Consider the following 15,553-nt stretch of genomic DNA (forward strand, 5'->3'; position numbering starts at 1 on the left):
GTCTTGTAAAGTTTCAGATAATGTACCTCAAACAACATCTTTCTAAACCTTCTTGTTTAATTCGAGATAAACAATGGCACCTAACACATAAAGAAAAGGAATGGGTTTAAAATATTTTTTAAAAAACAAATTTCCACTTGCCTTTATTGTTTCTGTATAAATTTCATTATTTTTGTTTTTTGTAATAACCGCTGAATTTTTACTTGAAAGTATTACCATAGACTGTAGTTAGCACACACCAGAAAGTTTGTAAAGTGATGGTACAAAAATTTGAAGAAAAGAATGAAAGACTTATGCTATTTGGTCCAATCATTTTCCTACCAAATATGATGTACCTCTATTATTTACTACAAAATACAATACTAATAGCATAAAGTAAAACATGATCAAAGCATTAAATAATACTATTCCATCCTAACAGACATCTAATGTAATAGTTCTAGAGACATATTTGATTTTATAACAGCCATCTTCAATTCACATTTCTTTTTATACTACCAGTAATCTAGCCTAACAATCTCTAATTCTATCAATATTTCTTACTATAAGTGTTTTCTACCACTTTCACAATTCAAATTCATAACATGACTGCACAACGTTGTAAACAAACTTCAAATTGGTTATATAACAGGATATTCCTTGAAAATAAATCTAATAACTTTACTTATTAGAAGCTTCATATCTAAAGTTAAACTTATCACTTTACCTAACAATTCCATAATCTTCCTAAAACTTCAACAATTATATTATAACTTTGTTTGACCACTATGATCAACATCCATTAGCTACATCCTATAAAAGTATTTATTTACATTTACATGCATATCAAAATTATGACTAGTCACACAAATAAATCTTGTTTAGCTCTACCCTCCAATTATCGGCATTAGGTCCACTAACATGACAAGTATGATTTTATTTTGTAATTCATATCTTTGTTCTAACACATTTTTATTAATATTCATTTCTAGTTGCAGTTTATATAACTTTTTAAATCTTGGACAATGAATTTTGTAACAAATCTTTCAACATATTTATCTTCACACCTATTATGGTTCTATCAGTTGCACAATATATAAACTGCTACCGTCCCTATATAACATCGCATACTAAACGCCATTATTACCCATATTAGTTTTTGAGTTTGATTGCTTTCTGCTATTTCCCATTTTGATTTAATATTTTTATTACTTGCTTTTAAAGTAACTTACATTAACCTGAATCGCCTTATAATCTTTCCACAGTAAAAAATTTTCATCTCGCTTTCTTGACTTGTAACCTATTTTCTGTCTCGTACAACTTGTCGAATCGCACCAACGTCTGATGTGTGTCTATCTTCGGTTTCGACAGCATTGATAACCCCCTCAGCTTGAGATGAAGTTGGAGCGAGGACGACTTCAGAAACCACCATAGCTATTTGTAATCGGGGGCATATTTGACGGTGCCTACGAATTCTGAGAATGGGAAAGTGGCACTTTTACTCTCCTCCTGCATTTATGTTAGTAAAATCAACAGGACTTAGGGACTAAGGATAGTACTTATCCTTCTCAGTGGTAATTGATGGGCGAGAAGAATATCTATCCCTTGTAAGTTGAAAAAAAATTGATTAGAAAAATAAAAATTAAAGCAAGAGAATTGGAATATGGACATTGAGCATTTGGAATTTGGAATTTGGAAAATTGGAAATATGATGAAAACATTGCAAAAACTATAAAAATTAAAATTGGAGCAAATGATAACCAGAGATAAGAGATAAATGAATAATTGCTAGATTAGAGATTTAGCAGAGATAGAGAAGAATTTGATGTTGTGATGACAAAGATGGAAGTTTATAGGCCAATTTATAGAAAAAAAATGGGAAAAGAAATTGACGAAAAACCTCTCCACAGCTATAAAACAACTATATTCGATGGTCAAAGGGTCTTAATTGAAAAAATAAATAAAATTTCTATTTTTTTTATTTTTTTGTGCCAAACCCGTTGATGTGTCACACCACACCCAGCGGTTTGCGTTCCCTTTCTTAGAAAGGTGACAAACCAGCAACAACCCGCGATTCACCGTTGCATTTTGCAACCCGACCCGCCCTAGGGTTGCCTGCCCGGGTGTTTCTTCAACCCGACCGCACAAACCCTTTTCATTGCGGGCCGTGTTAGGGGTGATCTGCTAACCCGGCCCTTTGTTCATATATAATATAATATCTCACCCAAAAGTTTGAAATACCATTTTTCCCCACCCAAGTTACATTTGTTATACCCAAGCCTATTCCGGCTGATTTAGCGACAAAAATGCCTCCGTCACCACATTTGAATATCCGGTCTCTCTCTACAAAACTGCTCTATCGCTCGAGACACTTGATTTCCTCATCGATTGCCAACCATCGCAAAGCTAGAGTTTCTTATTTTACTATTTCCTGTTGATTCTGACGACAAATATTCAATCGGTCACCATCATATCATCCCCGGCATCCACTCTACAAAACCTTCTTACCTGGCTCCTAGTAACTTGTCGAAAGTTGGCTGAGAGAGTAAAGTGTATTTGGGTATTAACATAATATAAACGTTGGGTGGGAAAGTGATTTTTGAATCTTTTTTATGTGGAAACTGTCATTAGCCAAATCTTAGGGTGGAGAAAAGTCGTTTACTCCATATATGTTATATTAAAACTATCCACCGATGATGAAAGTTATTTAAGGAAATGAAAATTGAAATAATGGGTATGCGATATAACTTTTATATAATATAGAAAGATACAATATATACAACTATGTACGTAATTTGGTAATTCAGTGAGTTTGGACCATTGTAATTGCAACAATGTTTTAACAAACATTTATAAACCATACCCTTATTTTAAAACTTTGTGGAAAAATTTTAAAACTTTTTGTAAATCACATTGGTAGCTGATAGTAGGAGCAACGTAATTACCAAAGACCTAAATTTCTTTAGTGAAAACTCTTGGAAAAAAAAAAATTCATATAATTTATAATTTATAATATATATTCTTTTATTATAGTAAAATCTCTCTTAATCATTAATAATCTTAATAGTCTCATTTCGTTTATAAAATTCAACATTCATGCTCTTTTCACTTATTTCACACACTCTCTTTTATTTTACATAAGTTTGTTATCTTCTTTCTTTAGTATGTTATTCTATATTATAGCTTACTAATTTTTTGTATCCACATTTAAAATATTTCCCATCTATCAACCCGATACCATATAGCTATTGGGCCGGCGAAAAATGCAGACACGCCCATAGGCCATATTAACATGTTGACTTATATTGCCATTTATTTAAGAAGTGATTTTTTAGGGTTCATAATTGATTAATATATCCCAATTTTAAAACGTTTTTTGTTTTGACAGTTTAACATTAATGACATAAATTTCTAAAGACACTGTTATCTATTTTTAATTTAATTTTTTAACCTTTAATTCTCACATAACCTTAAATTTAAATCTTGAACATTTTTTTTTTTTTTAATTTCAAATACCCTTTTTTTGATGAAAATGTATTATTAAAGCTATGAAGAAATAATCCACCATCAAGATGATGTGAATCTCATCTAAATTTGAATTTTTAATTTTCAAATTTGAAACTAAGAAAAGGGTTAAAGAACGAAACACTTAATTAGAATTCGGAAAAGTGGTATAATAAAAACCCAAATTATAAGTTCAAATTGAGGAAAAAGATAATGCAATAAAACCTTCAATTAACCTAATTAAGTAGGGTTATTTTTTTATATTAAATAGAGTTTAAAGTGAATTTTTTAAAATATAATAGAAGTGAATTTATACGGGAATAGTGATATTTGAGGGGGCTAAACTCACTTCCTTTTATTTGCTTTTGAAAATTTAACTATCACGCAACTCAAAAGATGAGTTAAATTGTTGTACAATACCACACAATTAGTTAGACCACTTACATATAATGAAATTAATTATTTAAACACATTAACCTAACATAATCCATGCATTTTAAAAATGAAATGAAAAGTAATTACTTCTCGACTATGGAATTGAATTGTACTTACAGTACTTACCTTTTATTGGTGTATTATAAACAGAATGATTTTATTATTATTAGATGTTTTCTCTTCGTAATTGTTTCAAATTTTCAAATAATTTTGTCGTATTCTTCAATTGATGAATGTAATGCAAATTATAGATCTCTCTATTCTAAGGATATTATGCGGAATTTCAATTTACATATGTTTTACTCGCAAAATAACAACTTCTTATTCATATAATTGGACATTAAAATGTTAAAAACAAATATACGACTCCGTCTTAATCAATGAAACCAATCAATAATTAAACTAATTCATTTTTCAGATAAATTACAAACCCACTTAGAGTTTATTTTACGTCATTTCCTTACCTTTTTTTTGTTTTTTTTTTTTTTTTTTTTTGGTATTTAGAGGTGTTCGGGCCAGTTTGTATATACTTCACTAGTCTTTCCGGACTTCGAAATTAACGGTTAGATAAGCCTTCATTGACTACCCTTTATTGGTATTATAAGAATTCAAACTCAAACCCTTTTGAATAATACACCTAAGAGGTTTTAAGTGAACTGTCAAGCTACGTAGTTCAAGTTCCTTTTTTAATTTACTAAATACTTACCGACCACATTTACAAGAGTGGAATAAATTATTTTAGTGAGTGTGCTTAGAGATCCGTACTTTTCATTTGGCATCTACTAATGGCCCAGAGATAAGCCCATACCAACTGTGTTTCTGAGGCCTACTAGTCTCTTATTCTAAGCCAGTCCACCAACCCATACAATACTCGTTGTTTGTGCAAATTCTCAAGCCATTTTAAATTAATTTAAAATTTATTACATATTTTTAAAAATAATTCTAATTTTGTAAAAAATAATCATAATTCTAATTCTTACTTTATAGAACCTTTGTATCCTCTAGAAATTAGTTGATTAAAATAACATTGTTCTGTTTTAATGATAGAACTCATTATATTAAATAGGTATTATTTATTATTAATTTCATCACATCAACACAGTCATAATTTTTGAATGTATCTTAGCTCTCTTAACAATTAATTTCTACTTTTGCTTCAACCCTTTATATATTATGAAAAAAACTAAGTCAAAACATGATTTTAATAGTCATTTAGCTTATTTGAAAAAAAAAAAAAAACAAAAAATCGAGCTACACTTCAACCAATTACCATTCTATCTCTACTAATTTAAATTGTCAAGACATTAGTGTAGAGTTCTCTTTACTTTTGTGGATAAATTAACTGTATTTTCACTTATTTATATCTATCTCCACATAATTTCAATGACAAGCATTTTCAAATCAAATTTTATGTTAACACTCTCGACTTTAATAATAAAAATAATTTTATTTATAAGTTGGGATCCTAAACTTTAGATTTCGACTAATCATTGATTTACCACATCAACTACCATACAAATTGAAATTAGCTTTATATTTAGTTACAAAATGTGAATAGTATCAATTCCAATTGTTATTTAATTGACAAAACGCATTTAATAATTCTCTAACCATGTACACCATCCTCTTTGAGTACTATTCTTATAATACATACTAGTATTAATAGATATACGTAGCGTATGGAAAATAGTGGGCTTAAATTTTTCTTTACTCATAAAATATAATTCTTTCAAATACAAAAGACTATGTATTAAAAACTTCTAATTAATACAAAATTCATCGCTAGTGGACATGGTGTCAATACTCTTCACTCCTCGACGTCCATCCGACCCGCTACTCCTATTTCCTGCAAACAGAGAGAACAACGGTGAGCACAACATGGCTCAGTAAGTAAATCCTCTACTACCTGTCCCCGTAACTCACTCTTTGGTTCTTTCCTTACTCTACGGTTCTTCTATTTCTATTTTTCACTGTTTTCCCCTCTTCTCTTCTCTATACTGTTTTCTCCTTTAACCTCTGTTCTGCTCTTTTTTTTTTTTTTTTTCTTTCTTTCTCTCTGTTTCTTTTTCTCTTATTCTTACTCACCATGAAGGATTCATGGTTCTCTCTTATTCTCATCAGACCACCATGAAGAAAATCATGGTTCTCGCCTGTATAAGCTCTGCATGCAATTAATACAAAAGAAATTGCATGTTTCTTCTTCTACTCCAGTTCTTATTAGCTCAACTTCCGCATTCTTTCTCATACTCTCTCCTCTCTTTCTATCTCATCTTTCCAAGCTTTTCTCATTCTTTAATTCTTCTATTATCTCATTCTCATTTCTGTTTCTCTTTCTCATAATTCTTTTCTGCTTAACTCTCTTTAGTATCACGTGCCTCATCTGACCGAGGCACGGCCGGGACTCGCTCCCGCTCTACGTGACTTCTACTCATTCTAGCCGATCGGACTTGGTTAATGCTGGTTCGGAACCCTTGGCCATGGTGAGTGTATAATCTCTCTCTTGGTACTCGGGTATAGTCCTCTCCGCATGCACTCTCACGGGCTAACACCACTTCTCTTTCTCCATACTCATTGCACGCTCTCTCATGCGGTGTACATGCGGAATATCTACCCATTACTCACGGGTTTCCCCATCACATAACCTACTCTATGCTCTTATATCTCTTATTCTTTCTGATGTGTTTGCACATCTCTTTCTCAAGCTAGTACTCATACTCCAAGCTAGTACTCATATACCGCTTAACTCTTGGCCTTTTCTCATCTCTGTTCTTTCTAGTTTCTTTTCTTTCTCATTCTCACTCATGGAATGTCACAACCTCTCTGACCGAGGCACGCTGGGCGCTACCACTCTACTTGACTTCCGCTCATTTATCTACCGATCGGATTTAGCCATGGCATGGATTCAAACCTTTGTCCATGTGAGTGTACATGCTTTCTCTCTATCTCTCTCAAGTGTCACGACCCCTTCTTACCGGAGGCACGGCTTGAACCTCATGTCTCCACTCTACTTGACGGTCACGCCTCATCTTACCCGAGGCAGGGCTGGGGATCACAAAGCACCCACTCCTCGTGACTCTACTTATCACTCACAGGTTCCCATCGCACAACTTACCTCATTCTCTTCTGTAGCACTTTTCTCTCTTTCTAGTGCTCAATCTCTCTTTCTCTTTACTATCAGAGTGTTCTCATTCTCTTTACTCTTAAGAGTTTCTATTCTATTCCAACATTCTCCTACTCTTTCTCACTCAAACTTTACTCATAGTATGCGTATACTCAAATTTCTCTACTCTTAAGCTAATAACGCCAATGTAGCTCATGCTTAACATTCTCTATTCTTTTCTCAGCTACTTCTCAATGCACAATTAATGCATATGGATGGTTCATACTCATTAATGCACTTTTGAATGCCAAATGCAATGTTGCTCCAAATCGCATTCTGCGCACAGGTCACACTAAAAGGGCATAACTTGCGTTATACACATCAATTTTACAGTTTTGATCTCGTTTTAAAAGCTTAAAAGGGCTGGCACTTTGGTGTGTTTTGTCTCACTCAGTTCAATCTGTAAAATGCCCAAAAATCACTCAGAAAGTCACGGCCGTGACAGGGCATTTGGTAACATGTTTTCACTTAGGCATTTCCAAGCAACTTATATGCATACAAAACACTTCTCTAACTAAACTCTCCTTCTCTTTTTAACCATCCAAAAATGGGGAACTCCCTTCTATGGACATGTTCCTATCATAGAAGAACACTCCCAAAGTATCTACTCAATCTCCTCCAATTTCATCTCAAACTATTACTCATAAACACTTCCCATAAAGGAAATACCACAAACATAACATACATACTCTTCTCAACTACATTCTCACAAGTAGACCTATATCTCTACTCAATTTTCTCAACAAGCATCAATATACATGCATAAATAAATCTCTACTTAAGATTTCTTAAACTTTAGCTTGGTGTGGATTTCTTACCTCATACTTGAGTATCTCACTAAAGCTCTCTGCTCTTGTTGACATAACTTTCCCTTATTTCCTAAGCATAAACTAGTAAGAACTTAACTTTACTAAATAAAACTCATCTCTAGAGTAGGGATTCTTACCTCTTCTTGCTTAGGATCACTTCTTTTGTCAAATTCCAACTTAAACTCTCAAAAATCCCTTGGAAGATTGAGTGAGGATTGAGAGGAAATGGAGATGAAAAGGCGGTGGAAAATGGGTAAAATGAATGGTTTTAAGAGAATTCAACCCTTATTAGCTCAATATATCCACTTCTTTCCCATTTGTGCCCTTACTCTTTCTTAAAATTTTTCACCTTTATCCTTAATTCTTTACAAACGCTCACCCCCATTTTACACTATTCTCCAGGAATTTTCTTGCATTTTGCCTCCCCACTTTTCCTGCTAATTAGTGGTAGATGATATCATTTAAACCCTATGGAGAATCTATAGAAACCTCAGAACTTTTCTTGCCGCCTCGTTGCTGTGGCGAAGAACTTTCTGTCGCCCCCGCTAACAGTCCAGAACTGACATACCCGCCACACAGAACCAACGTCGCTGCGGCGAAGCTTCTCTCCCTTGTCCCCGACGAAGACTACAACTCCAAAATTTGTGCCAAGTCTTGATCATTCCATGTACCACCAACCAAACCCAAACATAAACTCACCAAAGGCCAACCAACCATGACAATATACAAACTCATTTGGGCAATTCAGTATCCTTTAGGCCATACCTTAACAGTGGCTACGTATTTCAAGTGGACGTTACACTAACCATACATAATTCAAACAACAAAGCATTCTTTGAATTTTTTTCTATGAGAGATACTAGTGCATAACCAATAACATTCTTGATCCTTTAGTACTTAGTGTAATGACTCTCTCTCTAGCTAGTATACTCGTAAAATAAACAGTAAAACTCACTAAATATAATATTACGAAAATATACATATAGAAATATAAATAATGGGCCCAATTTTTCTTTATATATACAACCAAAAATCCTCTAATGCCTTGAAATTTGATAAAGAAAATGAGAGAATTTGGATTGAAAGTGGTGTGTGAGGAGTAGAGAATGATAGGTTTTCAAGAATAAACTCAAACATCTCATTTATTCTTCTACTTTCCTATCTGTTCCTTTGCACTTTCTATGAAATTCCATCTATGTCCCTTAGTCATTACAATAATGCCTTCATTTTTATTAACTTCTCCATGAAATTCTATCTCTTTTCACTCTCCCATTTTTTCAACTATTATGAGTGAAAAGACCATTTTAACCCCTAATGAAATTTTAATGCTTTTCTTGTCACACTTGTTCAGGATAACTTAAAACAAATCAACTAAGGGTATTAGAAAGAATCATAAAACTACATACCTCGCTGTGGGCGTTACATTCGATTTTGTTCATCACAAAAGTGATAAGTTGAATAATATGATTACTCGACAAACAATACAATATTACCGGTTTTGTTTGTTAATATTTTTAACTATCTTTCATACTATTTCCAAAATATCAGTTTGTTTCCTATTCTGAAAATCTATTATCTTTTCTTCACTTTTTAAAACCCTTTAAGTTTATTAATTTAACTAAACACCCCAAAAAAAGTTTAAAATTGACAAAACACCCCCACCCACCCACATTTGCCAATTTCGGCCACCATCGCTAGAGTGGCTGGAATAGGTTATAATGACATACTACTGATGGATCTGGTCGTAGTGCGCCGATCTATCATTTTCTCGGCCAGATCCAGACCAAGAATGACCGGATCTTGGCCGTAACTGTTTGTCAACGACGGCCAAGATATGGGCGTCATTGACAACCAAACATGGCCAGTCGTTGAGGACCAAACAGGGCTAGATCTGGCCGTATGCCCAGATCTATAGTGGATCTAGCAGGAAAAAGCCATCTCGATGCACACCGGCTAGTCTAGCCGGTCGTGCACCGAATACGATAGCTCTAGCCACCCTCTGACTGTGTTGGCTGGCTGCCGAATTTATGGTGAGTGGGGATTTTTTGTATTTTTAATGTTTTATACTAAGGTGTTCAGTTATTTAACAAACTTAGGGTGTTTTGTTATTTTTAAATCTTACCCTCATATTCTCACTCAACTCTAAAATATCAAAATACTAAACCAAACACGACATCAATATTTATCTATGAGAGATGCTAAGTAATGTTGAACCATACATTCGTTACCCTTTTTTATTTTTATAATATTTCTAATAAAAAGAAAAACGAGTGAACAGCACTATCGATTGCAGACTTCATATTATAATTAAAACTGCTAAAACAAAAAATTCTCAATTCATTATTTGGGTTGGGGATATGCTAAGTGCGTTACCACAATAACATTAATCTCAACTCCAACAAAGAAAGGTGAACAGTGCAAATCAAATGATTACTTGACTAATAACCTATCAATTGTTGACATAATATTATAAAGTTGTCTTGAGTTATATGACTTTAATTAATAAAACTATATCTATATCATTTAGACTTAAAAGCATTCTCAATTAAAATTTCATCTGTGGGTGCACCTTATTCTCCAAACACAAAAAAAAAAAAAAAAAAAAAAAAATGATAGTTTGAATCAAATGATTACTTGACAGACAACAACGTTATCATCAATTACCGACTCAAGCCATCCCTCGAGCTATATAGGTACTTCGCAAAACTTCAATCAATCATATACTCCATTATTGGAATTTTGTGATGGATGGTACATGCGTGTGGTAGAACCTCACAAAACCCTAATTTGTCATGCAAGAATGACCCACCACTCTCAAAGATGTTTCACTATCACCAAATGGGCACAAGGACATGAACTAATTAGCTTTTCACCGAGAGGGGCACACGCAGAAGGCAAAGCAATAGTCTCAATCTATTGAATTTTTTTGGTGAAAGGGTGGGGTTGAAGGCTAATAAAGTGAGCACAAAGCTCCGGGAATTGAGTCAGAAGCAGCTACAGAAGGCGTCTTTTTCTCAAAAATGTCCCCAACATGACCCAACACACGTGTGCTTGGTCTTAATATCACCTTAACTAACTGCCATTCCCATTTCTTTCACCGTGTATATTTCTCCCTTTGAACATCTCATTCTACTTTAAACATTGATTTTGACTGACTCCTAAATCATCATCACCTCAAGTGGCAGCCACCCAGCAACTTATCACAAAACTATTGTAATCATTCAGAAGTATTATATATGTTACTGGTCTGCTAACATTACAAATTCACCTATTAGATTCGATCAAAGGACCAATAACCTTTGAAATAGGATTTGCCATTAATATTCTAATTAACCTTTGGGTAATTAAAAGATTCTCCTCACTTTAAATCATGTGTATCTTCCATGATCACGATCAGGGAACCATGATCAAACCCTAACCGTTATCTAAAGATAAAAATTTGATTTGGTTTTTATAACACCAATAAGAAACATAAAAGAAAGATAAAATTCTTGCACTATATAACTGATTTTATTAGATCATTGTTATTAAATGATATGATACTCTATCTTCTTCTCCGCAAGCAAACGTTGATTAGTCAAGTTGGCTTAAGACATATAATTGATGAATGAAATTGTTTAGCCATTTGATTGTGTGAAAAGAAAAGACTCAAAGTGGAGCCCTATAGAAAGGGAAAAGTAAAATGAAAGAAGAAGATGAGTAGTGTCCATCCAACTCCAACCTCACCTGATGGGGTAAGATGGCGGTGGTTAAGGCCACATGTTTCCCATAAATGCTTGAGACAAAGCTCAAGGGCCTGTGTATTAAGACTTTCCATTTTGCTTGTGCAGTTTTTTATGTCTCCTTGGGTTGCTCTCATTGTCCCCTTTTGCCTTTGCCCATGCTTCATGGATCTCACCCCTAACTTCGTGCACTCGTGGCTTCTTGTTGGCCTTTGCCTCCATAAAACTCTTCAATGCTTTTCTATCTCCATTGATTTCAATTCATTGTCTCTCCTCCTTTTATCTCCTCCGTCATTTATTTACCATAATTGTGTTAGAAACGAGGAAATGGTAATTCAATACTAACTTTAAATGTGAACGATTCATAAAACTAGAAAGTAAGACGTCTATTCAGTATTAACTTAAGTTTAATACCGAGAAGCAAGAGACGTCTGATTGCGTACTTACTTGAGACTGGAAGAATCCATCTCGAGACCTCTAACTTGGCATATTAAGCTTTTAGCTTTGGACCAACTTAACATTTAGTTTAAAATATCAGGAAATTTGACCAAGTTTGGCACTAAGGCCCACAGCTGATGATCAGATCTTCACCTCATAATGTATATGATTAATTTTATAGTCACCCCTAAGGTTTGGTACACATATATTGTCCTTCAATTTGGGAAACTAACACCCAACCCCCAAATAATGTTCTATCATAAATGTTATGGGGTAAGAGGACAAAAACATTTTAATAAACAGTTGACAGTTTTGGTTAAATGATTGACTATTTTTATTAAAGAATTGTAATAATACTAAAAGTTTCCCGCCGTTGGACAAAAAAGCTGGTTGTTTATTCAAAATATTTTTATCCCTTTTAAACCGCATATTTAACCAACAAAAGGTCATTCAAAAGTGGCAGCATTACTTTCCCAAAACTAAGGAAAACATTTCTTGCCAAGCCTAAGGGTGGCAATGTAATAAAACCCTAATATATAGCTTGTTGCCTTGCTGCATTCATGCCACACCCAGCTGGGTGGTACATGATGTCCATAAATTTTTTTCAACTGTTTGATCAAATAATAGCAGGGTCATCATCAATGCACACACACACACACCACACCATAATACACCACTTATAATAGAGTACTTAAATTTATGTCTCATGTTTTATAGTTATATTCAATTCCTTAAACAATAACTGTTCTCAAAGAATTGGTAGACAATGATAGTGTTTGAAAGGGAAATTAAATGACAGTTCCTTTGCACATACCAACTTTAGCTATCTCATTTAATTAAGCACCCCAAACAATGCCTTACACCCCTTCACTCAAAGCCATTTTATCTCAAGGAAGCACTTATTAGAAAACAAGATTTTGCAGTTGCAGAAATGGAGACACACCAGAACTAATAATTAATCTCTAATAGTCTAATTACCACCATACAAATCAAGCAATACACCTTAATAAAAAAATAAAAAGATGAAAAGCATTACTATAACAATAAGAAAGACTTTTACAAATATCACTTATTAGTTAATTTCCATTCTAAATGGCTCCCAGAATGGAGTTTTTCTGCTGAAAAACTTCCCTACCACCTTGGAATCCAATACTTTCTGGCTTCTTCAGACTTGATGCCACCTGGTGTTTTGTATTGGTTCACAGAAGACCCCTTGACACACAAAATCCATTAATGCATCAAATGTTCCATGCTTCACCACTCTTATTTCCAGTGCCCCCATTGACTTATCCTTTTTCCTGCACCTCCTAGTACACAGAATCCAATTTTCCTCCACTTTTGAGCACATTGCTCCATTTTTTTTCAGCATCAAGCTCCGGCAGATCGTTGCTTCCCTTCATTTTCAGCTCCCAAAAAGTACATAATGTCCCGGAATCGAGATTTATCAGCATACCCTGTGTAGTCCTGTCTACGGAATCCGAGAGGCTCGATGAGGCACTTAGCTTGCGTCCACTGCTTTCAATAAATCTTCCTCGTTCGTTTTGTCTGTGTCGATGCTCAACACGACGTTTCTTCGCTGCACAAAGCGAAACTGCGGCGCCTTTTGTGGAAGCCGGTTACCATGAATATCCCCAACTCTGTATCTGTATAGGCCTGCAAAAAAGATTCCAACACAAATCAGAAAAAAAACTTGTACTTAAAATTCTTGGGGGTCAGATCCAAATAGAGAAAAAGGCTCACCAGTAAAAGTTGTGACGACAAGTTCATAGTACTGACCAAGCTTGACCTCCATGAGATCTAAAGTTTTGAAATTCCCTCCTTTTCATCACTGGCTTGTATGCAATTCTTATCAGAAACACCATTGCAGTGGACTTTTTGAGTCAATTCTCCATTGTTTTCTCGACCAGCAAGAACTCGAAGTAGGCCATGTTTGGAAGGAGAGTGTAGGAAACTCAAAGGCTTGCTGAGAGCTTAAAATTGATCCCAAAGTAACATTCAGAAGAGGCATACATCGTTGAAACTAAAGGGAGTCCACCACTATAAAGTCAGTGTTGGGATGTTTGAGCCATGGAACCTGTAACAATAACCTCAATGAACTTAGTTTTAGGCCACAGGTTTTTTATTATCCCCTCCCATGACTTTCCACTGCATGCTCCTCTATCAATCTGCCATTCTGAATTCGTGCCGCCAGAACTAATGACCACAGAACCTCTGCAGGCAGGATCAGTGATCCAGTTCACTGACATGGCCAGTCCTTAGTTGCTGCATAACTCCTTCCAGTAATCTTCCAAGAACTTTATCGCGCGCAGAAAAGCAGAAGCGAAAACTGCACCAACTCGAAGCACATCATCGCGTTGGACTAATCCACAGAGTAATTGGCAGTACATACTCTGCTTGCTGTCTGGACACAAGTGGTTTCATCAGGACTTGTGTAGATATTGTACTGGTTAAACGGGCGTTCCTGAAGTTCTGCTCTTGTAGTAGCTGGTTAACACAGGCCTTGCCATCAACCCAGAAGGATTACTAATTTCTGGTTTGATGAACAACATACATTCCTTTGCCTTTGTCCAATCCTTCCACATACTGCAATTCCAAGGATTTTTCACTGTTACATTCATTCGAAAGCACAATCGAAATTGGAAAAAGATAAAAAAAAAACGATCTAGAAAAGTTTAAAGCTCCAATTCTCACTTGTTCATCACAGGCACAACATATTGTAAGAATGTCTTCCTGTTCAAGTCTTCAGCACTTAAGGCATCATTTTCGGCTGCCCTCCTGAAGTTCCAGAGCTGCACATCAACAAATAAATTTCAGAAAAAAATTCCTCCGAAAACTCGAAATGAAAACAAACGATATCGTTTCATACCTCGTGAGCAGCTCAGTAATCGGTTGAGCTGAGATAATTTCTGATGGCTCTCCATCGGCAATTCTCTCAATATAAGGCTTGATATCTTCATAGTTCACCACAGGAACTTTCTTCTTGAAACAATCCTCATCACACTGCCCATTCAAGACCCTTTTATGATATTCGTTTTGTGCGTTTCGAGTAAGATCTCCCTGAGAACTTGCTGCTGAATTTCATATGCATTTGTCGTAAGGTCCTCCAGGAGCTTCATGCCAGCTTCATTGTCATTTGGATCATAGTCTGGCAACATTTTTGGTAGCACTTTGTGCAGCAGAAGTGAAATGTATGATTTAAACTAAGTTTTGAGTGGCTCTACAACACTTTCATGAATCGAAGTAGCTTGCACTCATACTTAAAGCCTCTCTCTTTCTCTATCTGTGTTGTGTGTGTGAATTGGAATTGTTTCAGGGTAGCTTCTGATTAAATAACAGATTCTGGAGGGGATTTGAAAATGATTTTTATTCACAAATTCATGGGGTAATTTTTTCACCTTCCCTTACTTTTGTTTTATTCATAATACACCTCATCTATTTTTGGATATTATTGTTGACTTCCCCCGCTTACCAGTTACCTCCCTTCAATTTTGCTTATTTCCCTATCT

The 15,553-nt window shown here is 34.8% G+C and overlaps 1 pseudogene; it reads right to left on the reverse strand.

Moving 5' to 3' along the window:
• Nucleotides 1–13,119: 13,119 nt before the first annotated feature.
• LOC116118670 lies at nucleotides 13,120–15,202 on the reverse strand (annotated as a pseudogene).
• Nucleotides 15,203–15,553: the final 351 nt, after the last annotated feature.

This window comes from Pistacia vera, unplaced genomic scaffold (assembly GCF_008641045.1).
Source record: "Pistacia vera cultivar Batoury unplaced genomic scaffold, PisVer_v2 Contig854, whole genome shotgun sequence".
NCBI lineage: Eukaryota > Viridiplantae > Streptophyta > Magnoliopsida > Sapindales > Anacardiaceae > Pistacia > Pistacia vera.